Source organism: Nyctereutes procyonoides, unplaced genomic scaffold, assembly GCF_905146905.1.
Source record: "Nyctereutes procyonoides isolate TBG_1078 unplaced genomic scaffold, NYPRO_anot_genome, whole genome shotgun sequence".
In the NCBI taxonomy this organism is placed as follows: domain Eukaryota; kingdom Metazoa; phylum Chordata; class Mammalia; order Carnivora; family Canidae; genus Nyctereutes; species Nyctereutes procyonoides.
In genome coordinates, this window is record NW_026575126.1 from 22,002,019 (window position 1) to 22,027,109 (window position 25,091).

The 25,091-nt window shown below is 39.5% G+C and overlaps 1 pseudogene; it reads right to left on the reverse strand.

Moving 5' to 3' along the window:
* Nucleotides 1–89: 89 nt before the first annotated feature.
* Nucleotides 90–15,948, reverse strand: LOC129519793 (eukaryotic translation initiation factor 2-alpha kinase 1-like; annotated as a pseudogene).
* Nucleotides 15,949–25,091: the final 9,143 nt, after the last annotated feature.

The window sequence follows — 25,091 nt, forward strand, 5'->3', positions numbered from 1 at the left end:
ATCTATGTTTTTCAGTAGACTATCACACTGATAAATGTTGAAACATTACCAACTTTTAAAACATATACCATACATATAGAAAAATATATAAGTGAGGGTTTTGACGAATTAAACATACTCCTATCACTGGCCCTTAAACCAAGACACAGCAGTATGAACTAACACTATCTTCTTCCTCCCCAGAAGTAATAACTATTCTGTTTTCTGAAACCATAGATTAGTTTTTCCTTTTATTTTATGTAAATGCAATCATAGATAATGTACTCTTTTTTAACTTTTACAACTTCACTTTAATAAGTCTTTTTTTTTTTCACTTTAATAAGTCTTATGCTGGCTTACTAAAGAATAGTATTATACCCTTTACACCCTAATAAAGATTGAAAATTTACATTCCAGTTGACTAGCTTAAAGAGTTTAAGACCACTTTCACATTTATAGAGCCTAATTAAGGCTAGACAAGCACATTCCCATCTTCCATGTCATCTTTAACCCTTGTGTCATAAGAAAGGAGGCTTAACTGTTTCTGTAATTCTTCATTATCCTTTTCTTGTAGGGTGAGATTAACATTTCCAGAATTTTGCAAGAGTCACTTTTATAGCAGCTGAACAGAACAGTCTCTGAGTTGCATTCTTTCTTGTTAAGTGCTAGATACACTTGGCTTCTGAGGGACCTTTTACTGAGGGATTCAAATATCTGACCAGTTCTTAAACTTGTTAAAACTTGTACTTGCTCTATTTCTGTTCCAAATAGCTGAAAGAGCTCTAGTATGATCACACCCAAGCTATACATATCTGAGTTGGCGTCACACTCGGATCCTTCTAACTCTTTAGGTTAAGGGTATAGACAAGTACCCACTCTAGAAGTATATGTTGGTGTTCTCTTGCCTTGTCGTACTGATCCAGTCTGTTCTGTGTGATGTCTACGCAGGCCAGGCCAAAGTCTCCTATTTTGACTTGCTGATCAGGGCCATGAGGAAAGTATTTCTGGGCTTCAGATGTCTGTGTACTATTCCCATTTTATAAATATAAAATACACCTTCCTCCAATTTTTGAAAGATTTTTATTGCAACGCTGGCCATAACATTAATGACGTGCAGATTGGCCCCCACACTTCTGCTTGCTTCTCTCAGCTATCCAGTCCCACAGAGAGAGCTCCCACAGCTGGATATGGATATGCAACATCAAGTGACACTACATCAGGTGCTGTCTGCCCCAACAAGTTTTAAGCTTTCTTAAGAAGATTCCTCAGTGGATGTGAAATTTTAAGTGTAATCATGCCCAAGTGGTAGCTGATATTCAATAATCTGGAAGACAAATCAGCCAAGCCATTTTCTTAGAGTAAAATGAAGGACTCAAATTCACTGGCATCTTTTGTGACTAAATTGGTGATAACAGTTCATCAGTCTATTAGTCTGGTTTTCAATGCCACATTCTCCTAAGGATTTTTCTTTTTCTAAGGTGAACTTGGTGAGGATAATGGATGAGCTGTTACCTTAATCATTTTCAACATCATATTGATCTCTTTCATTCTCCTGGTTGGAACTTACTTCCAGAGATGGCAACTAAATAGAAATTCAATCTTGCATTTGGGCTACATGAGCATGTTCTATCCAAGTATGATGGCCTTACAATATTAGGATGCTGAAGACCTGTCAACACCTTCACTCACCAGAGTACCTTCATACAATCTGTATAGTTGCATCCTTAATCAGGATTTTTTTAATTGCAAAATACCACATAATTTTTCCTATTTTGTGTACTCTCTTATATCCACGTTTTCCTAGGGTGGCAAGATGTTGTAATTCATTTAAATAATGTGAAGTCTGTTCTTCAAAGCTACTTTCCTTGATCTGATCTTCTGGATATGAGAATTATCCTCACAAGGATCCTGAGGAACTCTTCGTTAGCTGATGAACAATTATAGCTTGGGGCGCCTGGCTGGTTTAGTCTGTAGAGTGTGCAACTCTCGATCTTGGGGTTTGTGTTCTAAGCCCCATGTTGGATATAGAGATTACTTTAAAATATTTTTTTTAAAAACTTATTTATTTTAGAGAGAAAGAGCACACAGATGCGAGGAGGGGCAGAGAGAAGGAAAGAAGTAGACTACCTGCCGAGTGCAAAAGCCCAGCACCATGGGGCTCCATCCAGTGAGCCCTAGAACGCAACCTGGGCAGAAATCAAGAGTCTAAAAAAAAATAAAAAAATAAAAAAGAAATCAAGAGTCTAATACTCAACCAACTGAGCTACCCAAGTGCCCCCAAGATAAAAAAAAAAAAAAAAGCAATAGTTCTGTTGTGATGTAGTCTCAATGAGCTAAACTCACTACAAGTGAAAGAAGACAGCAGTGCCATTTTGATAAAGGTCGTCAGATTTCAACAACTCTTGAACGAAGTGGATTCATGCACGTGGCTCAAGTATTCCAGCAAAGAAGCAAGCAGTAACTGGTTTGCACTACAAAAAGCAAAGGGTCATTTAATACCTGAAGTTCTGCTGGAAATCAGATTCCAGACAGCTCTCCTGCTGCCCCTCCCCCACCTCAGCACTGCACTGTTGGGTCTGGGTTTGAGACTGGATCCAGCTCAGTTTGCTTAGAGGCTGTGACAAACCTTGCTGCTGCTCAGCCTGCTCAGGAATCAAGTTGGACAGAGGCTAAGAGAGGGCTGCCAGCATTCCAGGTGCCTCACTGTCATACTTGGAGTCTGAACCCTGGGCCAGGAAGTACGTGACAGGTGCTGCAGACAGACTTGGCTCCAAGGCCCACTGCCTCATACTCCTGGGCCCCAGAAGTGCGCCCAGCATTATGGACTGCAGCCCAGTCTGCCTGCTGCCCTAGTGCCGCCTCACTCAGCGTTCAAGTGTACTCTTTTATTCAATCATCATTATATTTACGGGCATGGAGGGGGACACTTGACGGGATGAGCACTGGGTGTTATTCTGTATGTTGGTAAATTGAACACCAATAAAAATTAATTTATAAAAAAAAAATCATCATTATATTTGTGAGTGTATTGGTTTTCTGATGCCACTGTAACAAATTACCCCAAAATTAGTGATTTAAAATAACACAAACTCCTTCTCTTACAGTCCTAGAGATTAGAAATTGAAAACTATTTTTTATTAGGCCCTAGTCTAACAGCAGGGTTGGTTCCTGAATGTGAAGGCTGTGAGTGAAGCACCTGTTTCCTTGCCTTTTTTCAGCTTCCAGTGGCTGCCTGTATTTTTTGTGGCCCCTTACTTGGTATTTAAAGCCTCTGCTTCATAGTCATATGGCCTTCTCTTCTATAGTCACATCATCTTCTGCCTCTGCATATAGAGCTCACCTGGATAACCCAGGATGATCTCCTTCTTTCAAGATCCTTAATGTAATCACACCAGCAAAGCCTCTTTTGCCATATAAGTTAACGATCACAGGTTCCCGGGATTAGATCCTCCATATCTTTGGAGGCCATTATTCAGCCTGCCAGAGTGAGATTGACTCATATTGTATGTATTTGCAGTCATTCATTCTTACTGCTGAATAGTATTTCATTAATTTAACCAATTTTACTATATCTAAAATTTATCCATTCTACCATTGATGGGTGTTTGAGGAATTTCTAGTTCTTGGCTATTATGAATAATGCTGCAGAGAACATTCTTATACATGTGTTTTGGTGACTGTAAATATGCATTTCTGTTGAATATATGCGTAGGAGTAGAATTGCTGGGTCATGGGGAATGCACATACTTGGTTTTAGTATGTATTGTCAATTTTCCAAAGGCTTATAAAAGGGCACAATTTTAATATGTACTATTATAATGAAGTACCCTAAAGGTCTGATAATGTTAATGAATTTCTCAAAATACCTAAGTTATACCAAATGAGTTATACTTAGCTACAGCAGGTCTGTTGTTATTTAATAACCTACAGGAGGAAAATAAAAGCAAAAGTATTTGTTCTTATTATAGACAGAGTAGTATTATGCACTCAGATTATTGCTCCTCAGAAGAATGGCAAGCTTTCAGTAATCATAAATATGCCATTTATGTTGAGTTTATAAATAGAATGTATAGTTATGGAAAATACATGACTTACATTTTTATTTGAACTAAAATGTTTTTGTTATAACTTTTTTTGGAAATGTAGATGCTTCTTCATACCCAAATAACCACAAGGAAGAATTATCCAATCCAGATAGCCTTCCACTGGCTTTACTTGGATTGTATTTATTTGCTTTCTTTTCTTTTTTAATTTTTTTGTTGTTTATTTGCTTTCTTAAAGAATTTTTTTTTTAAGATTTTTATTCATTTATTCATGAGACACAGAGCGAGAGAGGGGCAGAGACACAGGCAGAGGGAGAAGCAGGCTCCCTGTAGGGAGCCCGATGCAGGACTTGATTCCGGATCTCCAGGATCATGCCTGAGCTGTAGGCAGACACTCAACCACTGAGCCACCCAGGTGCCCTTAAAGGTGGGTCTTGACTTCACATCTCCTGATCCCTTTCTGATCCCTTCACCCCTAGAAAGCTGGTCCAGTCTTTAAAAATCTACTTGCTCATTGCCTTTCACCCCAAGGTCCTAGCCATACCCAGACAGTGTATCTGATCTATCTTAAGATAGTGTGTACTTTTTACAGTGTTTATTTTTTAACAAGTATTTTTAAATTGCTTTTATTGTAGTTAAATATACATACAAAATTTACCATTTCTAAGTGTTCAGTGACATTAAGTATATTGATATTGTTGTGCAACCATCACTATCTCCAGAACATTTTCGTTATTCCACACTGAAATACTATACCCATTAAACAATAATTCCCCATTCTTCTCTCCCTGCAGCTATTGGTAACCGCTGTTCTGCTTTCTATTTCTATTTAATTCAATGATTCTAGGTACCTCATATAAGTGGTATCATACAATATTTGCCCTTTTGTGTCTGACTTATTTCACTTAGCATCATGCTTTCAAGGCTTATCCATGTTGTAACATGTATCAGAACTTCATTCCTTTTTACAGCTGAATAATACTCCATTGTACGTCATGCCACATTTTGTCTATTGATCTATTGATGAATGGGTAGCTTCTACCTTTTGGCTATTGTAATTAATGCTGCTAGGGACATAGGTGTACAATCATGTCTTTTTGAACATACAGATCTACTATATGTTGAAAGTTGAAATGAAGTAAGAAGTATAGTACAAGTACACACATATAGTTTATAATATATGATAAATATGACATAAATGGGGATCCCTGGGTGGCTCAGTGGTTTAGTGCCTGATTTCAGCCCAGGGCATGGTCCTGGGATCCCCAGATCAAGTCCCACATCAGGCTCCCTGCATGGAGCCTGCTTCTCCCTCTGCCTGTGTCTCTGCCTCTCTCTGTCCCTCATGAATAAATAAACAAAATCTTAAAAAATATATGACATGAAAGGAACACTTTTGTACTAGACTTTACCTGGTTTACTTCATTTTCTTAGCACCTCTGTGAAGTAGGTATTGATAGTCCAGGGTGGCAGACTGGTAACATAGATGTACCATCGAAAGTAGTAGATATATAAGATGTAGAATTTTACTTTATTTATGAAACTTTATATCTTACGCATAATGTAGTAGATGTGGAAAACAATATAGTCCATAGCTATTTCCTTTCAGTTTCATATTATCTAGTATGTTTCCTACTTTTGTATACTTATGAATAACACTTGTCACTGCCATGAAATTAGTAGTGAAGCTAGGAGATTTTCCAGAAAAAAATTTTAGTGTGATTGAGAGATTTTTTAGTGGGCATTGGGAGTGGAGGGAAAGTTGATAGTATTAGAAAGGATGTATCTGGGGATGGAAGAAGAAACTATGCTTGCTGTTAAGGCAGCTTAACATCTTATGCACTGAAGGAAAATGTGGCAGGCTCAAAATTGGTTATGCAAGGTACTTCTCATAAGTTTGTTTCCTTTATCATGCCTATAAAAGACACTATTAACATCATATTTATGTCATTGATAAACTTCCAGGATCCATGTAGTAGGACGTGGTAGTATATAGTTAAGAAGAGACAACAATGATATTTATTTCAGCAACATTTATTTGGTATATTACACTGGATAAGGGTATGTTTTATAAGCCTAAGGTTTATATATGCAGTTGAATCATACATGTAAAAGTAGCAAAATTTTGGTTTGTCTTTACTATAAACATTTTATAAATAAGGGAACTAAATTGAAAAGAAATTAATACAATAATACATAGCAAGTGGAAGCATCAGAATTTGAACCCCAATTTACGTAGTTCTGAGGACTATGTTTCTTCCACTAGATCATTCTGCTTTCCCTTCAAAAGTACTTTGGGAATACTGGGATGAATCTTTATATCTTTATTTGAAGTCATTTAAAAAATTATAACCCTTCCTGAAGATAGCAAAATTGTGTGCTATTGCAAGATAATTACAGAGCTCACAGTAAGGAAGCAGAGGTAATGTCTGGTAATGTTTTTGGCTCCCTTTTTCTGCCCACTGTTGTGTTATGCAGAGTATGAAATATTGTTACAGAAGCTATTTCAGAAAGTTGATTTATTGAATAGGTTTGGGTTTGTTTTGTTTTTAGAGTGTGCATGTGTGTGTGTGTGTGTGAGCAGGGAGAGGGGCAGAGAGAGAAATCTTAAGTAGGTTCCATATCCAGCCTGGGGCCTGACCCAGGGCAGGGGGCTCAATCTCATGACCCTGAGATCTTGACCTGAGCCAAAATCAAGAGTCAGAAGTTTAACCTACTGAGCCATCCAGGTGCTTGCTTTTTTCCTTTGGGTAGGCTGCATGCCCAGTATGAGCCAAACGCAGGGCTTTTCTTCTGGGGACGCCTGTGTGGCTCAGCACTTGAGCGCCTCCCTTCGGCTCAGGGCATGATCCTGGAGTCCTGGGATTGAGTCCCACATCGGGCTCCCTGCATGGACCCTGCTTCCCTCTCTGCCTGTGTCTCTGCCTCTCTCTGTGTGTGTCTCTCATGAATAAATAAATAAAATCTTGATTAAAAAAAAAAGACTTTTCTTCTGGTCAAGGTATTTCAAAGATTGTAGGAAAATACCTGGAATCAGATTTCTAGAATTTCATCTTATCCAAATGTTGTAGAATTCTGGAATTCTTTGAAGTAAGCTCTCAACCAAGGCCAAACTAAAATATTTAATTGCAAGGCCCCTATTTGTTTATATCCCAATAAAAGCTATTACTATCATACAAATAGGAAATGAGATCTGGTAACCGTGGCCCATTATTTAGAATTTTGAAATTAAGGATTGTGGTTGTTTTTTTTTTTTTTTTTTATGATAGTCACACAGAGAGAGAGAGAGAGAGAGGCAGAGACATAGGCAGAGGGAGAAGCAGGCTCCATGCACCGGGAGCCTGATGTGGGATTCGATCCCGGGTCTCCAGGATCGCGCCCTAGGCCAAAGGCAGGTGCTAAACCGCTGCGCCACCCAGGGATCCCTAGGATTGTGTTCTTAATGGCACTGATAAATCAACAGCTATTACCATATGAGGATAAGCCTTGGAGAAAGTGCTGCCTCTACCTTACATAGGAATTATTTCACAGTATTCCAGTCATGCTGTTTTGGAGGTTGGGCAGCTATAAATTCTCACTTCACAGCCTATTGATGTTCTCACCTGAATCTTGCTGTAGCCTCCTAACTGGACTTGCTGCCAGTCCCTCCTTGTTTGGATCCCTCCTTCACATTGCTAACATTGTTATTTTTCTAAAATACAAATATGAGATTCCTCTGCTCCTCAGCGATCATAGTATTATGTCCGAACTCCTATGCATTACATAAGGTATGTTTCATAACATGATTCAACTTTTCTACACTTTTCTCAATTGCACTGAAATATGGTCTGAATAATGCCATCTCTTTTACACTTTACTACCTTTTGCATATGCTTTTTCCCTAGTCTGACCTTTTCTTACCTGGCAAATGTCTAACTACACAACAAGATCCAGCTTAAATTTTAGTTCCTATGTAAAGTTTTTCCTAATGCCTCAATGCATAGTTACTTTTTCTCTACCCTTCTACACCTGTGATACATATTTCTATTTTCAAATCTATGATACCATACTATAATTTGTTTATAAATGATTTGTATTAAAAAAATAAAATAACAATAAAACAAATTATTTGTATTACAGTGGGAGCTGCTAGAGAACAGGGACCATATCATCATTATTTTGCTTTCCTTAGCAACTGATGTAGTAAAGTTTTTTGCAGTTAAATTTATAAATATTGCTTGTAGTCAGCCCTTGTTTCACCTGATACTCCATACCATTTGCTCCTAGAGCTGTTATACAATATCCAGGTACTCAGTAAATATTTCATTTAAGAAAACTGTCAGGAAGGGGCACCTAGGTGGCTCAGTTGGTTAAGTGTCAGACTCCTGATTTTGGCTCATTCATGATCTCAGGGTTGTGAAATGGAGCCCCACATCAGGCTCCGTGCTCCTTGGGGAGTCTGCTTGAAATTCTCTCCCTCTCCCAGTCTCCCTGCTCTCTCCCTCTCTCTCAAAGCAGAAAAAAAAAACCAAAAACCTGTCAGGAAATGCTGTTTCAGTACCAAAAAGGTTGAAAGTATCGAAAAACTCCCAACACCCGCCCCAGGTATAGTACATTCTCTGGTCCTATGGATACAAGATAACAAAATGTTATACCACATAATTAACAGAAAAATGGAAGGCACTCAAGGTATTTCAAGCAAGGAGTAATTAATACAAGGAATTAGATAATAAAATCTTGGATGAACTAGAAAAGCAAAAAGGAAAGGCAGACCATATTGCCCAGTGATGACGAACTATGAGAACTCCGCGCCTCCACTCATCTGCTGACTTTCACTCATGCAGGAGCCCTTAAAGTTCAGCAGCTTAAAACAACAATCATATTATTTATCACAGTTCTGTGAATTGGCTGGACTCAGCTGAGTGCTGCTTCACGTACTGTTTGGGGCTCAACTGGAATGAAGTGTCCAAGATAACTCACTCACATGCTGGTAGTTGGCACTGTCAGGTAGGATCTCAGCTGGAGTGGTCAGTTGCAACTCCTGATTCTCCATGTGGCTTGAACTTAGAACGTGGTGGGATTCAAAGGAATGTCTCAAGAGTGTTCTCAAGAGAAAAATATGGAAACTGCCAGTCCTCTTAGGCCCTGGGCTCAGAATCCCAGAGTATTACTTCCACCACATTGTAGTGGTCAGAGCAACTTCAAGGCCAACCTTGATTCAAAAGGAGAAGATACAGGTATCTGTCACTTTACAAAAGTTCAAGTTACACCACTCACTTTTAAGAAAGACCTACATTAGTACCTATTTTTACTAACCAAGAGAAATCTGAAGAGGCTTTTTTGCTTTTATGTGAAAAGGGAAAATAGCATTCAGTGTTTGTGTGGCAGAGAGCCCTATAGAGGCAGTGTGCATGCTGAGCAGCAGAGTAGCATCACTAACTCCTTCCCAGGGAAATACACTTAGCCTCTCAGCATCAAGCTGCCATAGCTTTGAACTGAGTCTGTGAGCATCTCTGCTTTATTATGATTTATTTTGTGCATCTGTTAGCAAGATGTGTCCCAAGGTGTCAGAAAAACCTATTTTTTCAGTCTGGAAATGCTCAAAAATTTTCTTCATATACATTGATAGTAATTGCTTCTTTGTCTCATGCCATTTCAGTTTACAAAAGTTTTCCTGGGAATGCTCTACACTTGGATAACAGGGAGACCTGTGTAAGTATATATGAAGAGGATGAATTGTTGGGAGCTATATTTAGAGACTAGCTTCCATACTTGTCTTTGCACATACTTCTTTGCTCTGAAATGCCTTTTTTTCTTTTCCTGAGAAACATTCACACTGCAAGACCCAGCTTACATTTAAGCCCACATCTAGAGCCTTCCCTGATACCCTCAATGCACGGTCAGTAACCCCTCCCTCCATATAGTGTGTGCCTGTGGTTCATATTTCTGTTTTTATATCTATCATTCCTTATTATAATTTGTTTGCTTACATATTTTTCTGTGAGAGTGTCTAGGAGACAGTAATCATGTCAGTATCATCTCCATATCTCTAGTAACTCTCACAGTAAAGGTTTTTGCAATTGAATTTACATATGTATCTGTCTGTGGTCAGTATTAATTCAGGTGTTCTATACCATCTGTTCTTGGTGCTTCCGTGTGGGGCCTAAAATGAGGGAGATAATGAATATTCAATGATGGTAGTAATGGAAAAGTAAAAAAATTGCCTTTAAGGTATTCTGTGTAGGAAGAAAGGATCATGTATGAATCATTTAATAAAAATTTTCAGGAGCATTGGTACTTTCACCCTAAAAATTTAAAACTTATATAGAAAAATAATTTCCCCAGAATAGCACATTCTCTGGTTCTAGGAACACCAGGTTAAATATTATTACCACATAATTCATCAGAAAATAGGAGAAAATCCATCAAAATCCTAGAAGAGAACACAGGCAGCAACCTCTTTGACCTCAGCGACAGCAACTTCTTGCTAGACATGTCTCCAGAAGCAAGGGAAACAAAAGTGAAAATGAACCATTGGGACTTTATCTGGATAAAAAGCTTTTGCACAGCAAAGGTAACAATCAACAAAACTAAAAGGCAACCTACAAAATAGTAGATATTTGCAAATGACATATCAGATTAAGGGCTAGTATCCAAAATTATAAAGAATGTATCAAACTCAATACCCCCCCAAAAAAAAAATCCAGTCAAGAAATGGACAGAAGACATGAACAGACATTTCTCCAAAGAAGACATACACATGGCCAACAGACATGAGAAAATGCTCAACATCACTTGGTATCAGGGAAATACAAATCAAAACCACAATGAAATACCACTTCACACTAGTCAGAATGGCTAAAATGAACAACTCACAAAACAACAGATGTTGACAAGGATATGAAGAAAGGGGAACCCTCTCACACTGTTGGTAGCAATGCAAACTGGTGCAGCCAGTCTGGAAAACAGTATGGAGGTTCCTCAAAAAGTTAAAAATGGGACACCTGGGTGGCTTAGTGGTTGAGCGTCTGCCTTTGGCTCAGGGTGTGATCCTGGAGTCTCGGGATTAAGTCCCACCTCAGGCTTCCCTGCACGGAGCCTGCTTCTCTCTCTGCCTATGTCTCTGCCCCTCTCTTTTTGTGTCTCTCATGAATAAATAAATAAAATCTTTAAAAAAAAAAGTTAAAAATAGAACTACCCTACCATGTAGCAATTACACTACCAGGTATTTAACCAAAGGATACAAACATAGTGATTCAAAGGGGCACATGCACTCCAAAGTTTATAGCAGCAATATCCACAACAGCCAAACTGTGGAAAAAGCCCAGATGTCCATCAATGGATGAATGGCTAAGGAAGATGTGGTATTTATATACAATAGAATATTACGTAGCCATCAAAGTGGCTACTTTGCCACTTGTAATGACATGGATGGAACTAGAGGCCATTATGCTAAGCTAAATAAGAATATAAATACCATATGATTTAACTTATCTGTGGAACTTAAAACAGATAAACATAGGGGAAGGGAAGGAAAAACACAGGATAAAAACAGAGGGGGCGCAAACCATGAAAGACTCTTAATTTTAGCAAAGAAACTGAGGGTTGCTGGAGGGGAGGTGGGTGGAGATGGGACAATTGAGTGATTGGCATCAAGGAGGGCACTGGATGTAATGAGCACAAGGTGTTGTATGCAACCGATGAACCACTAAATTCTACCTCTGAAACTAATAATACACTATATGTGAACTAAATTGAATTTAAATAAAAACTTTAGAAAAAAAAAAGGAAAATGGGAGCTACTTGAGGTATTTTAAGCGAGGAGGGATTTAATACAGGAAATTAGATAGCAAAATTGTTGGAAAGGCTGGAGAAGCTAAAGATGGTCCTGTTGCTCAGTGATGAAGAACTATAAGAAGCTGCTTCTTCCCCTGGAGCCTACAGTTGTTTGCAGAATTCAACTCATGCAAGACCCTATGAATTAAAGCAATTGTGCTCCTCTGCTCCCATGCTGCTGATACAAACTACTAGGAGCCCATGTTTACCTGCTACCCAGAGGCCGCAGGAGCCGACTGCTATGGCAAGAGGATGCAACTTGGCTAGTGTCACCACTGTCTAAGCTAGAAGATTGTTTCTCTCTTCCTTTAGCTTTCCAATCTCTTGCACATGCCCACTGTTGACTGAATGTTGAATAAGAGTCCTGCTGGCTAGGGAGTCCAAGGAAATTTCTAAGTTGCAATACAATAAAATTGTGGGGATGATGCTGAACACATCACAATATCTGGAATGTGGCATTATAAACATAGCTTACAAAAAAGAATATAGTAATTATAGCTCTTGCTATAGTTGTGCCCAGACTAGAATTTTAGGATAGAAGAGTTTCTGTCTTAACACTTTCAAATAATTGGTACAATAAATAAGAGCTTTTTTTTGTACCAGCATCTAAAACTGGAGTACTAGTGATCTCAGGTAACTTTCAGCCTTAATTTTCTTACTGGCAAATTAGAAAGCCTCCTAATTTGGTAGTCTTTCAAAGGTACAGAGTTAGAAGGATCTTTAAACCTTTTAGACAGGGAAAAAATGATGTATGTATACACATAAATATGTACATAGCAATGTATTAATACACACATAGTAATATTATGTAACAAGAAGATACTGTTTGAGAAAATGGGATTTTATTTTTGCCACCTAATGACAGTATGACTTTGGTAGAGTACTGCCCAAAAGTTGAAATATAGCTCCACCCTAACATTTATTGGGCTTTGCCACTGCCCTTGGCATTAGGAACACAAAGATGCATATTTTATGTTCCAATTCAGCAAATACTTATTAAATATCTATCCACTGGATATTTAGGTCTTGATCTACCAAGATGAACAAGGCCAGATTTTATTCCTAGGAGGTATTCATAATCCATGGGAAAAGACTGATAAGCAAATGATTGCAAGATTGTGCTAAGTGTGTTGATAAGAAATTGGAAGTATGACCAAAATGCTCGAATGGCAAATTTTAAAACTTAGTTGACAATAAGAAACTTGTCATTTACCTAAAATTACTCAAGAAGATACCATGTCTCAGAGCAAAAATACTGCCTCTGAATGAAAACATCTCAGGCAGTTAGGATTAAAAGTTTTTTGGGTTTTAAATGTGTGTAAAATGCTCACTTTGGGAAATACTGATATTTTCTTAAAGTCACAATCTCACCTCAAAGACAGCCACTGAAACATGTTGATGTATTCCTTTTTAATCCAATAGCATCTTTTTTAAAACAAAGAAATTAAAACCAAAAATAGAGGTCTATAAGTCCACAATGCATGAGAGATTGCATGTAAATTAGAAGGCAAGAAAAAGAGAGCAAGATCTAGAGTGAGAGAAAGAGAGAAGGATCCATCTGGGCCAGGTATTTTAAACTTCAAAACACACACCTCAACTATCTTTTCCCCAATTGTCATTCCTCCACTTGTACTTGCCTTTTTTAGGAAGGCCACCACCATCTATCTTGTAATGTAATCAGATGCATCCATCTATTGTCAGAGTAATCCTAAAAGTCTAATTTCATCATTCCTATGATTGAAATCCTTCAATAACTCCCCATAGATTTTGGGGTCAAGTGTATCTTCTTATTTTAACATCATCTTCATCTAGCTCCCACCCATCTTACTAGCTTGAATTGCCTTCCTGTTACACAGTTCTCCACTCCAGCTATATTAAAAAATCTGTAGTTCCACAAAGGTGTAGCAGTGTGCTCCAATCATCTTTCTCTCTACATGCTCTTTTCTCTCTCTAGAATGCCATTCATTAGCCACCGCCATCTTTTCTGTTTAATTGCTTCTCAAAAACTCAAGGGTTCTGGATGCTCCAATCTATTCTGTTCCCCCACTGTACCATGTACATATCTCTAATATAGCATTGGTCATGGCATCCTGGAATTACTGGTGTTTTTACCTCTTATTCAACTCAACCAAGAGCTCCTTGATGATCTTGAGACTCCTGCTTCTATCGCAGTGTACCCAATATATAGTAGATGTTATAAGGTTGAGGGAATTTATATAAATTAGTAGATAAAAGGCCTGGTGAGGTTTTTTCTTTATTAGAATCTTCAGGGAACATATTTAGAAATTGTAGCAAATGTTGCATACTCTAATAGCGATCTCCTCTTATTATTATTAAAATTCAAGTTTCAATGTAGCAGTGTACCCCAAGGGATGTATCTTAACAGATCCAAGACAATCATGGCATCCCCATTCCCCTATAATACATTTCAGCTGAGTATAATAGGGCATAGAGGGAAGCTGCAGAGGCATCAGGGAGAGGTCTCATTACTTTCTCTTCTTATCTCCCTTCCTGCTATATGTACTGTTCTGTACAATTGGTGTAACTGTCCTGTAATCGTGAGGCAGCAGGCTTGAGAACAAAAAATAACATGCTGAGAATTGTGGAGGGGGAGAGACAAGGAGTCTGGGTCTTTGATAAGATCATTGAGCCTCACCAATCCTAAATTGCCTATCACATACAGATCTCCTTTTACGTAAGATAATTGAAATGGCCTTATTGTTTAATCCACTGGGTGGTTGAATGGTGACCCCGAAAAGGTTTGTCTATGTCCTATCCTCTAGAACCTATGAATGTAACCTTATTTGGAGAAAAGGTTTTTGTAGATATAATTAAATTAAGGATTGTGATCTCAGGTTTGTGGAATCAAGCCCTGCATCCAGCTCCATGCTCAAGTGGGTCTGCTTCTCTCATGCTCACATGCTCTCTCTCTCCAAAGTAAATAAATAAATCTTTTTTTTTTTAAGATTTTATATCTTTGAGAGCAGGCACACTGGTAGAGGGAAGGGCAAAGAGAGGGAGAAGCAGACTTGCCACTGAGCAGGGAGTCTGATGTGAGGCTTAATCACAGAACCCCAAGATCATGACCTGAGCCAAAATCAGATGCTTGGCCAACTGAGCAACCCAGGTGCCCCAATAAATAAATAAATAAATCTTAAAACACACACACACACACACACACACACACACTCACACACGAGCGATGCACAGAGAAGAGGAGAAAATGGAACCCTGGAGAAGGCAATGTGAACATGGAGACAGGCTGGAATTATGCAGTGACAACCCAAGGAACACCTGGAGCCACCAGAAGCTCAAAGAGGTAAGGAAGGATTCTCTTCTAGAGCCTTTAAAGGGAGAATGACACTTGTGACACCTTGATTTTGGGCTTTTGACCTCCAGAACCATGAGAAAATTAGTATTTGTTGTTTTAAGCCATTCAGTTTGTGAAAATTTGTTACGGCAGTCTCAGGAAATAATACAAACTATAAGTCATCTTGGACCCAAAGATCTCTTAATCAATATAATTATTTTTAAGTTCAAACTAAGCCTATGATAAAAAGGTATTGCTAATAATTCAGGAAAATATCTTGGAGTCACTGAAAATGCCATAGGATTTCACACTAATGTTGTCAGATCTGGGATTTAAGCATATCTCTGACTCTGCTTCACTCTCCCCTATATCACTGTCCCTCAGGGGACCATTAGTCCCCCTCAGGGACTAATGGGTGGTAGCAGAGATGTAAGTTATACCCTCCTTAAGACCAATTTTTTTTTAAACTATATTTTCCATCAACCTTATTTCCATTTTGTGAAAGAGAAGATCACTCATGGTTGTTCCTACCTATTCAGTGGCCTGAGCGGTGGGGGCTGCAGACCAGTCTTCCCTGGTAGGCTGAGCACTGCAGTCTCCAATAGGGAACCGCTGAGTAGGCCAAGAGGGCACCTGCACACCTTCAGACCAATCTGCGACTTGGGGCTGAATAGCAGTGAACTCAGGAACTGGAACTGTCCATTCACCCCAAAAGTCCTCCTTGGTCACAGAGTTTTCAGCAGTGGCCTGCTCTTCCTTTTCAATCTCTTCAGGATCTCTGTAGAAGTAGACATCAGGCATGACTTCCCATGGGTCTCGCGGGAAATGGTGCCACGCATGCACAGGACTTCCCGGGCCAGCATCCACCACATCAGACCTACTGAGTGAGCTCCCTTGTTGTTGCAAGGGATAGCGAGGTCCACATAGTGCAGAGGAGAGTCTGTCACACAGAGCTATGACAGGCAGTTTGATGAAGATGCCTCTGGGAGAGGCTGGTGGTCAGCCATGAGATCAGTAACCACCAAAAATCTGGGTTCCCGGAAGGCTGCTTGGATCTGTTTAGTGAAGGTTCTAGTAGTGAAGTGACCAGCAGTAGGAGTGCCAGCAGTAGCAGCACAAACTTCAGCACAGCTCAATTCCTGTATAATAAGGATTCCTTATAATAAGACAATGACTTGAGCCAGGTTTTTAATGCCAACAATGGTGTTTGCTGCCAGCAGAAGCTTCTTTCCAGGTTCTCTTCAGATTTATGATGTAAGTGCTATCACTTTTCCTTTTGTAGATGTACTGTCCCATTTGGAAGTCAAGGTTGGTGCCACCTAATGAGTTCCTGCTGCAAGGAATTTGAGACCATCCTCCTCCTTTGTTTGTAGGACATCAAGAGCTCTGGACATTTTGAAAGTTTCCCTTTAAGGTATGATGAGAGGGACACCTGAGTGGCTCAGTGGTGTCTGCCTTTGGCTCGGGGTGTGATCCTGGGTCCTGGGATGGAGTCCCACATCAGGCTTCCCAATGGGGAGCCTGCTTCTCCCTTTGCCTATGTCTCTGCCTCTCTCTGTGTGTCTCTCATTAATAAATAAATAAAATATTTAAAAAATAAATTATGGGAATGTAGAATAATGCATTGGGTAGTGTGGAAAAGCTCTTTAAGACCATTTCTGATGAAGTTTGAGTCATCTCTGGTCCAACTCAATATGAGATTTTTTTTCTGTTCCTATTTTTAAATATATGTAAGAGACTGTGATCTGAGGTAGCTTCAAAAACATGTATAATTTGGAACAGAAAAATAACATATAGACACTTAAAAATCAGGAAAAGAATAAAAAGACCAGTAGACATGTGGAATAAAGATGTGCAAACTATCAGGTCCTACATAATTAGAGTTAAGTTGCAAAATTGAAATTATTAGGGGTCAAATCAGAAAGATTCAACAATTACGTGATTCATATTTTCTTTAACAAAAAAACATAATAGTTTCAAGAAAAGGAAAGCTTTGCTTTAAGAAACAACCATGTAGGGGCACCTGGGTGGCTCAGTGGTTGAGCCCTTGCCTCAGGTCATGATCCCAGGGTCCTGGGATTGAGTCCCCCACCAGGCTCCTCACAGAAAACCTACTTCTCCAACTGCCTGTGTCTCTGCTTCTCTCTTTGTGCCTCTCATGAATAAATAAATAAAATCTTAAAAAAAAAAAAGAACCATGTAGGTTTCAATTTAGATATCACTTCCTTTAAGAAGAATTTCCTAATGACATCCTCCCTGCAAATTAGGTACCACTACCAATGTATGTACAATTGTATCGCTAGTAAGATCCCTACAAGACTAAGTTCTTTGAGCACGATGACTGATTAGCTTACCCTTGTATCCTTGGTACCTATTCCATTGTCTGCACATTGCAGTCATCACTATTTGTTGAGTACGACGTTTAATGAAACTTCATGGGGTATGGATCTGGTTCCCATTTTAACGATGCATTAAGTTATGATTCAAGCTGTGAGTGGAACTAGTTTTCCTTACAAAATAGCTTGGAGTATGTTCCAAGACATGAAACAGCTAACAGTTTAAAACCTGTTTAAAATTATTTTACTCAGGGGATCCCTGGGTGGCGCAGCAGTTTGGCGCCTGCCTTTGGCCCAGGGCGCGATCCTGGAGACCCGGGATCGAATCCCATGTCAGGCTCCCAGTGCATGGAGCCTGCTTCTCCCTCTGCCTGTGTCTCTGCCTCTCTCTCTCTCTCTCTCTCTGTGTGTGTGTGTGTGTGACTATCATAAATAAATAAAAAATTAAAAAAATATTTTACTCAAAAACAAACAAAAAAATATTTTACTCTACAAAACATTCACTATGAACTTAGTAGCTGCTCTCTGAAGTTATAGAACAGTGTTAGTAATGCCACATGGGATGTGGCTTTTATGCATCACAGCTTCCTGCTAAACCCTCTGAGATGAATTAGCTGAACCCAGTTATCAATTTAAGTATCTCTTAAACTGGGACAACCAGGCAATATGTGTCTCCTAAAGGGATTGATATGAGGCTAAGGGCACCTGGATGGCTCAGTGGGTTAAGTGTCTGCTTTTGGCTCAGGTCATGATCCTGGAATCCTGGGATTGAGCCCCATGTTGGGCTCCCTTCTCAGCAGGGAGCCTACTCCTCCTTCTCCCTCTGCCCCCTCGGCTTGTGTTCTCTCTCTCTCAAATAAATAAATAAAATCTTTTTTTAAAATGGTATGAGGTTGACAATACTACCCAAAAGAGTTGAATCTGCAAGTTTCTTTTTTTTTTTTTTAAGATTTATTTATTTACTTGAAAGAAAGAGAGTGTGGGAGGGAGGAGCAAGGGGAGAGAAAGAATCTCAAGCAGACTCCCTGCTGAATGTGGATCCTGAGATTATGACCTGAGCTGAAAACAAGAGTCAGGTGCTCAACTGACGGAGCCACCCAGGTGCCCGTGAATCTGCAAGTTTTTTTTTTTTTAAAGGCTTATTTATTTATTCATGATAGACACAGATAGAGAGAGAGAGAGACTTAGGCAGAGGGAGAAGCAGGCTCCACGCAGGGAGCCCGATGTAGGACTCCATCCAGGGTCTCCAGGATCACGCCCTGGGCCAAAGGCAGCGCCAAACCACTGAGACACCCGGGCTGCGGGAATCTGCAAGTTTTTAAAAGCTAACTTCCATTGCAGGATATAGAGGAAATAAAGGAACAAAAAGAAAGCAAATAGACATCCAGAATGTGGTAAATTTAACGAGATAACTGAACTGGTCCCTGCAACCAAGTCAATGGCATCAAAAAGAGGTGAGGAAGAAGAGACTGCTCTAGATTAAAAGAGGCTTAAGAAACAGCCAAATGCAGTTAGTTTAAAAATCTGATTTCAACAATTATAAAAAGATAATTTTGATATAATTAGGAAAATCTCAAATGATCTGGGTATTAGATGATAACAAAGAATTATTGCAAGTCTGGTTAGGTGAGTTTCTCAGTTTGGGGTCCCAGACCCAGAGATAAAGATTCAAATGCAAGAAGTATATTTATTTGAGAAAGGATCCCAGGAAACACTGCAAGAGGGAGAGGAAGTGAGTTAAGGAAGCAATAGAAGCCAATAAAAGCTGCACTATTAAGCAGTTTAACCCCTCTGGGCAAGTGGAACTTAATCTCACTGCTGTACTTGGGGAAATAGTGTGGAATATACTTCAGAGCTAATCCCCACCCCCAGGCCAAGGGCCTTGGTTTACTGATATACCAGCTCCCATCAGGCATTGGTTCAGCTGCGCCCACAAGAGAAGGAGGCAGAATGGGCTCTTCAAGCCAGAGAAAGCCCTCTGGCAAAGAACATACACTGAACAGGTAAGAGCTAAAGTGCCGTGGGAAAAAGCACCACTACTATTTGCTACAGTGTGACAAAAGCATGGCAGTAGTGTAAAAACATGTCCTTTCTTAAAAAAAAATGTATACTGAAATATGTGAGGATGATGTCTAAATTTGCCTTAAAATACTTCAAATATATATTTTTTAAGATTTCACTTATTTATCTGAGAGAGCGGGCGTGAGCGGGGAGGGGCAGAGGGAGAAGGAGAAGCCAACTCCCCACTCAGCAGGGCTCCATACCAGGACCCTGAGGTCATGACCCAAGCTGAAGTCAGACCCTGAATTGATTGCTCCACCCAGATGCCCCCTTAAAATACTTTAATAATAAAAAAATAAATAAATAAAAGGAACAGGTGAAGAATGCCTGGCTGGCTCAGTTAGTGGAGCATGTGACTCTTGATCTCAGGGTTGTGAGTTCGAGCCCCACATTGGGCTTAGAGATTACTTAAAAATAAAATATTTTAAAAATAAATTAGTTTTAACCATTTAACCATGAAAGAGACTGATGAAACAAAAAAGATAAAACCTGATGATTATTTAAATTGGTCATAAGTATGTGAAAGTTAATTATGCTAACCTCTACTTCTGTGTATAGGAGAATTTTTTGCAATAAAAGTATTTTTAATGTAATACTTATGTACAAAGTACATTACATTGTACTTTTACAATGTACAAAGTACATTACAATGTAATGTAATGTACTTAAATTTTTAATTTAAGTAATGAGAATATGTCGGACGGCTTGCAGTAATTGGATATAAATCCTTTCATTTAGAGAACATCTGTCAAAAATAATGTTATTATTTTTAAAATGGTTTACCTTAAACTATTATTTCTAGTCATAGGTTTGGCCTAAAATGTTTTCACAGTAGTACAAGCTGGCTGGGGTCTGGGAGCTACCTTTTAATTGCTTTTTTGGGATGGAGCCAATCAGTCAGTGAACCAGACCAGATACATTTTACAGATGGTCCAGCAGCCCAAGCTGCTGTGGCCTCAACAGGCTGGTATGTTAGGAGTCCCCCACCCTCTGTAATTGTGAGGCATTCCCTTTTCTCGGCTGCAAACAGAAATCTGCCTGCTTACACACAAAAGGAAACCTAATACCAGCCCAACAGCAGAAGCCTTTGGTGCTCCCCGCCTTCTTTGACACTCTTGGATTTAGACTCTTCTTGCCTTCCTGGACTTCTGACACTCATGCGCATAGATCTAACGATAGAATATTCAAGCACTTTTCCCGGAGTCAACAAGTCACTGAGCCTCAAAGTTTGTTTGCCCACATCAGGGCTATCCCCTGTACCCAATAACTTCATTAGACTTTTAGGTTTGGTCTTTTTACATGCTCCACAATACCTCTTGGCCCTGTTTTATAATTATTTGTTCATATCTATTATGTTAATTCCTTGAGAAAGGATTATGGTAGATGGCATTTTTTTGTAGGTGACAAAACTCTGACATAACTACCTTAGGCCAAATGAAGAATCTCTTGTCTCCTGAAACTAAATCATGAGGACAGAGGAGTAGTTAGCAATGAACAGGGAGGATCAGGATTTTTTTATGTGTTATTCTTGGAACAAAGGTCTGGGGATTAACAGCCTAGCTTGCCTCTTACCATGATACCAGAATCACTTCCCCTAGTACCTCTACACTAACCTCACTGGCAGTCCTTTTTTTTTTTTTTTTTTTTAAATATTTTCTTTCTTTATTTATGTTAGTCACACACAGAGAGAGAGAGGCAGAGAAACGGGCAGAGGGAGAAGCAGGCTCCGTGCGCCAGGAGCCCGACGTGGGATTCGATCCCGGGTCTCCAGGATCGTGCCCTGGGCCAAAGGCAGGAGCCAAACCACTGCGCCACCCAGGGATCCCCACTGGCAGTCCTGATTAGGTGCAGCCCAGCTCCATAGGCTGATTTTGGAGACTAGATTTTCTTTAAAAAAAAAAAAAAAGGATTTTATTTTACTATTTATTATTTATTTATTTTTATTTTATTATTTACTATTTATTTTAGGGAGAAAGGGAAAGAGTGAGGGGGGAAGGGCAGAAGGAGAGAGAGAGAGAGAGACAGAGAGAGAGAGAATCTCAAGCAGACTACACTGAGTGCAGAGCCCGGCCCCACAACCCTGAGATCATGACTTGAGCCAAAATCAAGAGTTGGACAGCTTAACCAACTAGACTAGATTTTCAAGTGAGCAACTGGGTTCAGCTGTAGCCAATGCTTCAAATACTTACCATGTGCCTCTTCCATGTCAGGCATTGTTAAGTTCTGTAGTGAGATTATATAAAGGATGCAATCCCTGTTCTCAGTGGGAACCTCAATGTTATCACCTTGGCTACCAAGGAGTCACTTCATCTGTTCTCAAAAATTCCACTCCACCTTGGCTCTTTGCTAACTGGGGATCATAGTTATTTTTAATGTGTTCTGCAGTACAGTGTAATTCTAGCCAGGCTGTAAGTAAGTACCAAGATTATGAAGTTTCTTTAAACATACATTGCAAACTCTAAGGGCTAAAATGAACAGAAGGTTTCCTAATTTTCTGCTAGGCATTGATTGTGTTTCCAGCCAAATTTTGAAAAGAAATTTATTTTAAGGACTGTCATTTTTAGATTTTGTTATTTTAAGATAATATGCTTTTCTTTCTTTTTTTCTTTTTTTCTTTTTTCCAATTAAGGCAAGCTGTTTTCTGTTTATCATTTTTTGTTTGTTTCTGTGTTAGGCTAGATTTTGCTAGATTGTGACATCCTTGAAATCTTCGTGGCTTAAAATGACAAGAATGTATTTCTTATTCATGCTATATGTCCATCTTAGGTCAGTAGGAGCTCTGCTCCATGTTGTTCTCACTAAAAGATGCAGGTTCACAGAGGCTTCACTATCTGAAACATCACTAGGAACCATGGCAAGGAGAAGGAGAAGGGCTAATTGTATAACCTGTCTTAAAGTTTTCCTCCTGGGAGTGACACTCATGACTTCCCAGGGGGCAGGGAATTATAGTCCCACTATGTGCCTTGAAGGAAAAAAATCATAACTATTGGGGAGTAGCAATATATTCTTCTGGTCACCAAATATTCGTTTAATTCTCTCTCATGCATGCAAAATAAACTCACCCTCTTCCCAAGGTAGACATTGTAGAAGTTCTATCTAGTCAGGGTATCCAGATCAAAACTCAGAATCTCGGGATGCCTGGGTGGCTCAGTGGTTGAGCGTCTGCCTTTGGATCAGGACGTGATCCCAGGATCCGGGGTCAAGTCCCACATCGGGCTCCTTGCCGGGAGCCTGCTTCTCCCTCTACCTGTATCTCTGCCTCTCTCTATCTCTCTGTCATGAATGAATAAATGAAATCTTTAAAAAAAAAATCTCTGAAGGGCAGCCTGGGTGGTTCAGTAGTTTAGCACCGCATTCAGTGTAGGGCCTGATCCTGGAGATCCGGGATCGAGTCCCATGTCAGGCTCCCTGCATGGAGCTGCTTCTCCCTCTGCGGGTGTCTCTGCCTCGCTCTCTGTCTCTCATGAATAAATAAATAAATAAAAATATTTTAAAAACAAATATCTGAGTGATGTACAGTTACCTCTACATTAGGTACAGATGTGGTTCCTTTTGACATAAAACCCATGCCTAAAAAATCAAATTATCTCTCCCATGGAAAAGATAAATACTGTAAAGATTCCCTTTAGGAAGGAAACATGTAGCAGAGGCAGACAAAGATCTGTGGCAGTTCTGAAATCCTGTTTGGCAGCTAGTTGAGGATCACTTTGGGGAATGAGGAATATTTCTTCATTAAGCCCTGACTCTGCCCCCTGGCAGTGACTCTCTTGTTCATTTTTCTCCATTGCTCCTGATTCTTTCTGGGGATGACTTTTTCTATTATTAACCTTGGCCACATCTGGAATGGGTGTTCAGGGGAATATGCCCTCCTCCTGTCTTCCCAGAGATACAGGATTTCTAAGGGTGAATAGTCACGATCTCTTTTATTTAGTCCATTGTAGTAATTGTTTTGAAACTGCAGCTCTCTCAGAAACTTAATGAAAAAGGAAAGAAACTCAAACTAGTCATTTTCACCCACTTCACAGGTCAATAGTCACTTCCATACTTCTTTTCAAGGCATAACTCTCATTTGATATAATTCTTTGTTTTCTAGCCCCTGTACATATTCTCTCTTCCTCCCCCCCTCATCTACACCCCCCCTCGCCCACCCCATCTCTCCCCCTCTCTCCCTCTGTCTCCTAGTGCTTACAGAGGTTTATCAGGCTTGATGTGAGAGTCCCTTCCCCTTAGTCTCTTTTCTCTGAGCCATTGTGTCTATATAACCTTAGTTGGTTGGACTTGATCTGGGACTATTAATCCATTCAGAGTTTTAAAAAATGGCCGAAACAGCCATTCTCTTAATTTGATTCAGTGCCTCCAGGCTGAGTTTTAATTATCCTTTGTCATTGCAAGCATTTCTCAGTTTTATCTTTAACTATTTGAGGTTGAGAAATAGTTGCCTATTTCAATCCCATGAGTTCTCAAATTGGTGATTCTCTTCTCCCCATTCTTTCTTGCAAACTGGTCTTTTTTCACCTCATATCTTTTTTGTTCTATCTTGTCAAATGCGAGCCAACAGGAATGAACACAAAATATTCCTTTATTTCTCAAGCTGCTGTTTAAGCTACAAATTTATTACATGATCTGTTTCCCAAATGAACTGTAAGGAACAGTTTTGTGAACTGTTTTATCACTGCATAACATGGATTGCTATCTTTCCATTCTCTGAAAATTTTTTTCTTGCTACCTGCCATCTGTCTCTTAAATATTTTAGGTTCTTCCTGTGGTAGCACCTCACTTTAGGTAACAATTTCTACCTTCTATCTGTGATGTAGATTTTGCTGCAGTAACAACTCTGAGTTCCCTGGTTCAGAATTATAAAGATTTATTTGTCATTCATGCTACCTGTTTTCACAGTAAATAGACCTATAGCCTACCTCTCAGTAGTCCCAAAGACACGATGCTTACCCTGTGAGATACCTAAGACTTTCCCAAGGTACACAGGAAGGATAAATGTTAAGGACATGTATTCTACATCTTTTTAAATATACACTCTTTAAAGATTGATCTGCCTGAGTATGAGCTTGTGATGGAAGTGTAGATTCTCCTTTCTCACATCCCCTTTCATTTTTTTCCCCAATCTATAAAAATAAACCTTCCTTACATCCCAAATTCTTCTAGATGCATCTCCCTAGGTATTAAAATTTTCCATGCCATACAGGCGCCTGAGTGGCACAGTCGGTTAAGCCTCTGACTGTTGGCTTCGGCACAGGTCATGATCCCAGGGTCAAGCCCCTGGTTGGCTCCCCTCTTAGCAGGGAAGATGCTTCTCTCTCTCCCTCTGCCCTTCCCCCTGCTTGTTCTCTCTCTCAAAATAAATAAAATCTTAAAAAAAAAAAAAAAAAAAAAAAAAGACTGTTCCTCTCCTGCCTTTCCCTTCATGGTCTCTCTTTAAATTAAAGGAATAAATCTTAAAAAAAAAAAAAAAAAAAAAAAGCAAAACTTGGGGATCCCTGGGTGGCTCAGCAGTTTAGTGCCCGCCTTCAGCCCAGGGCCTGATCCTGGAGA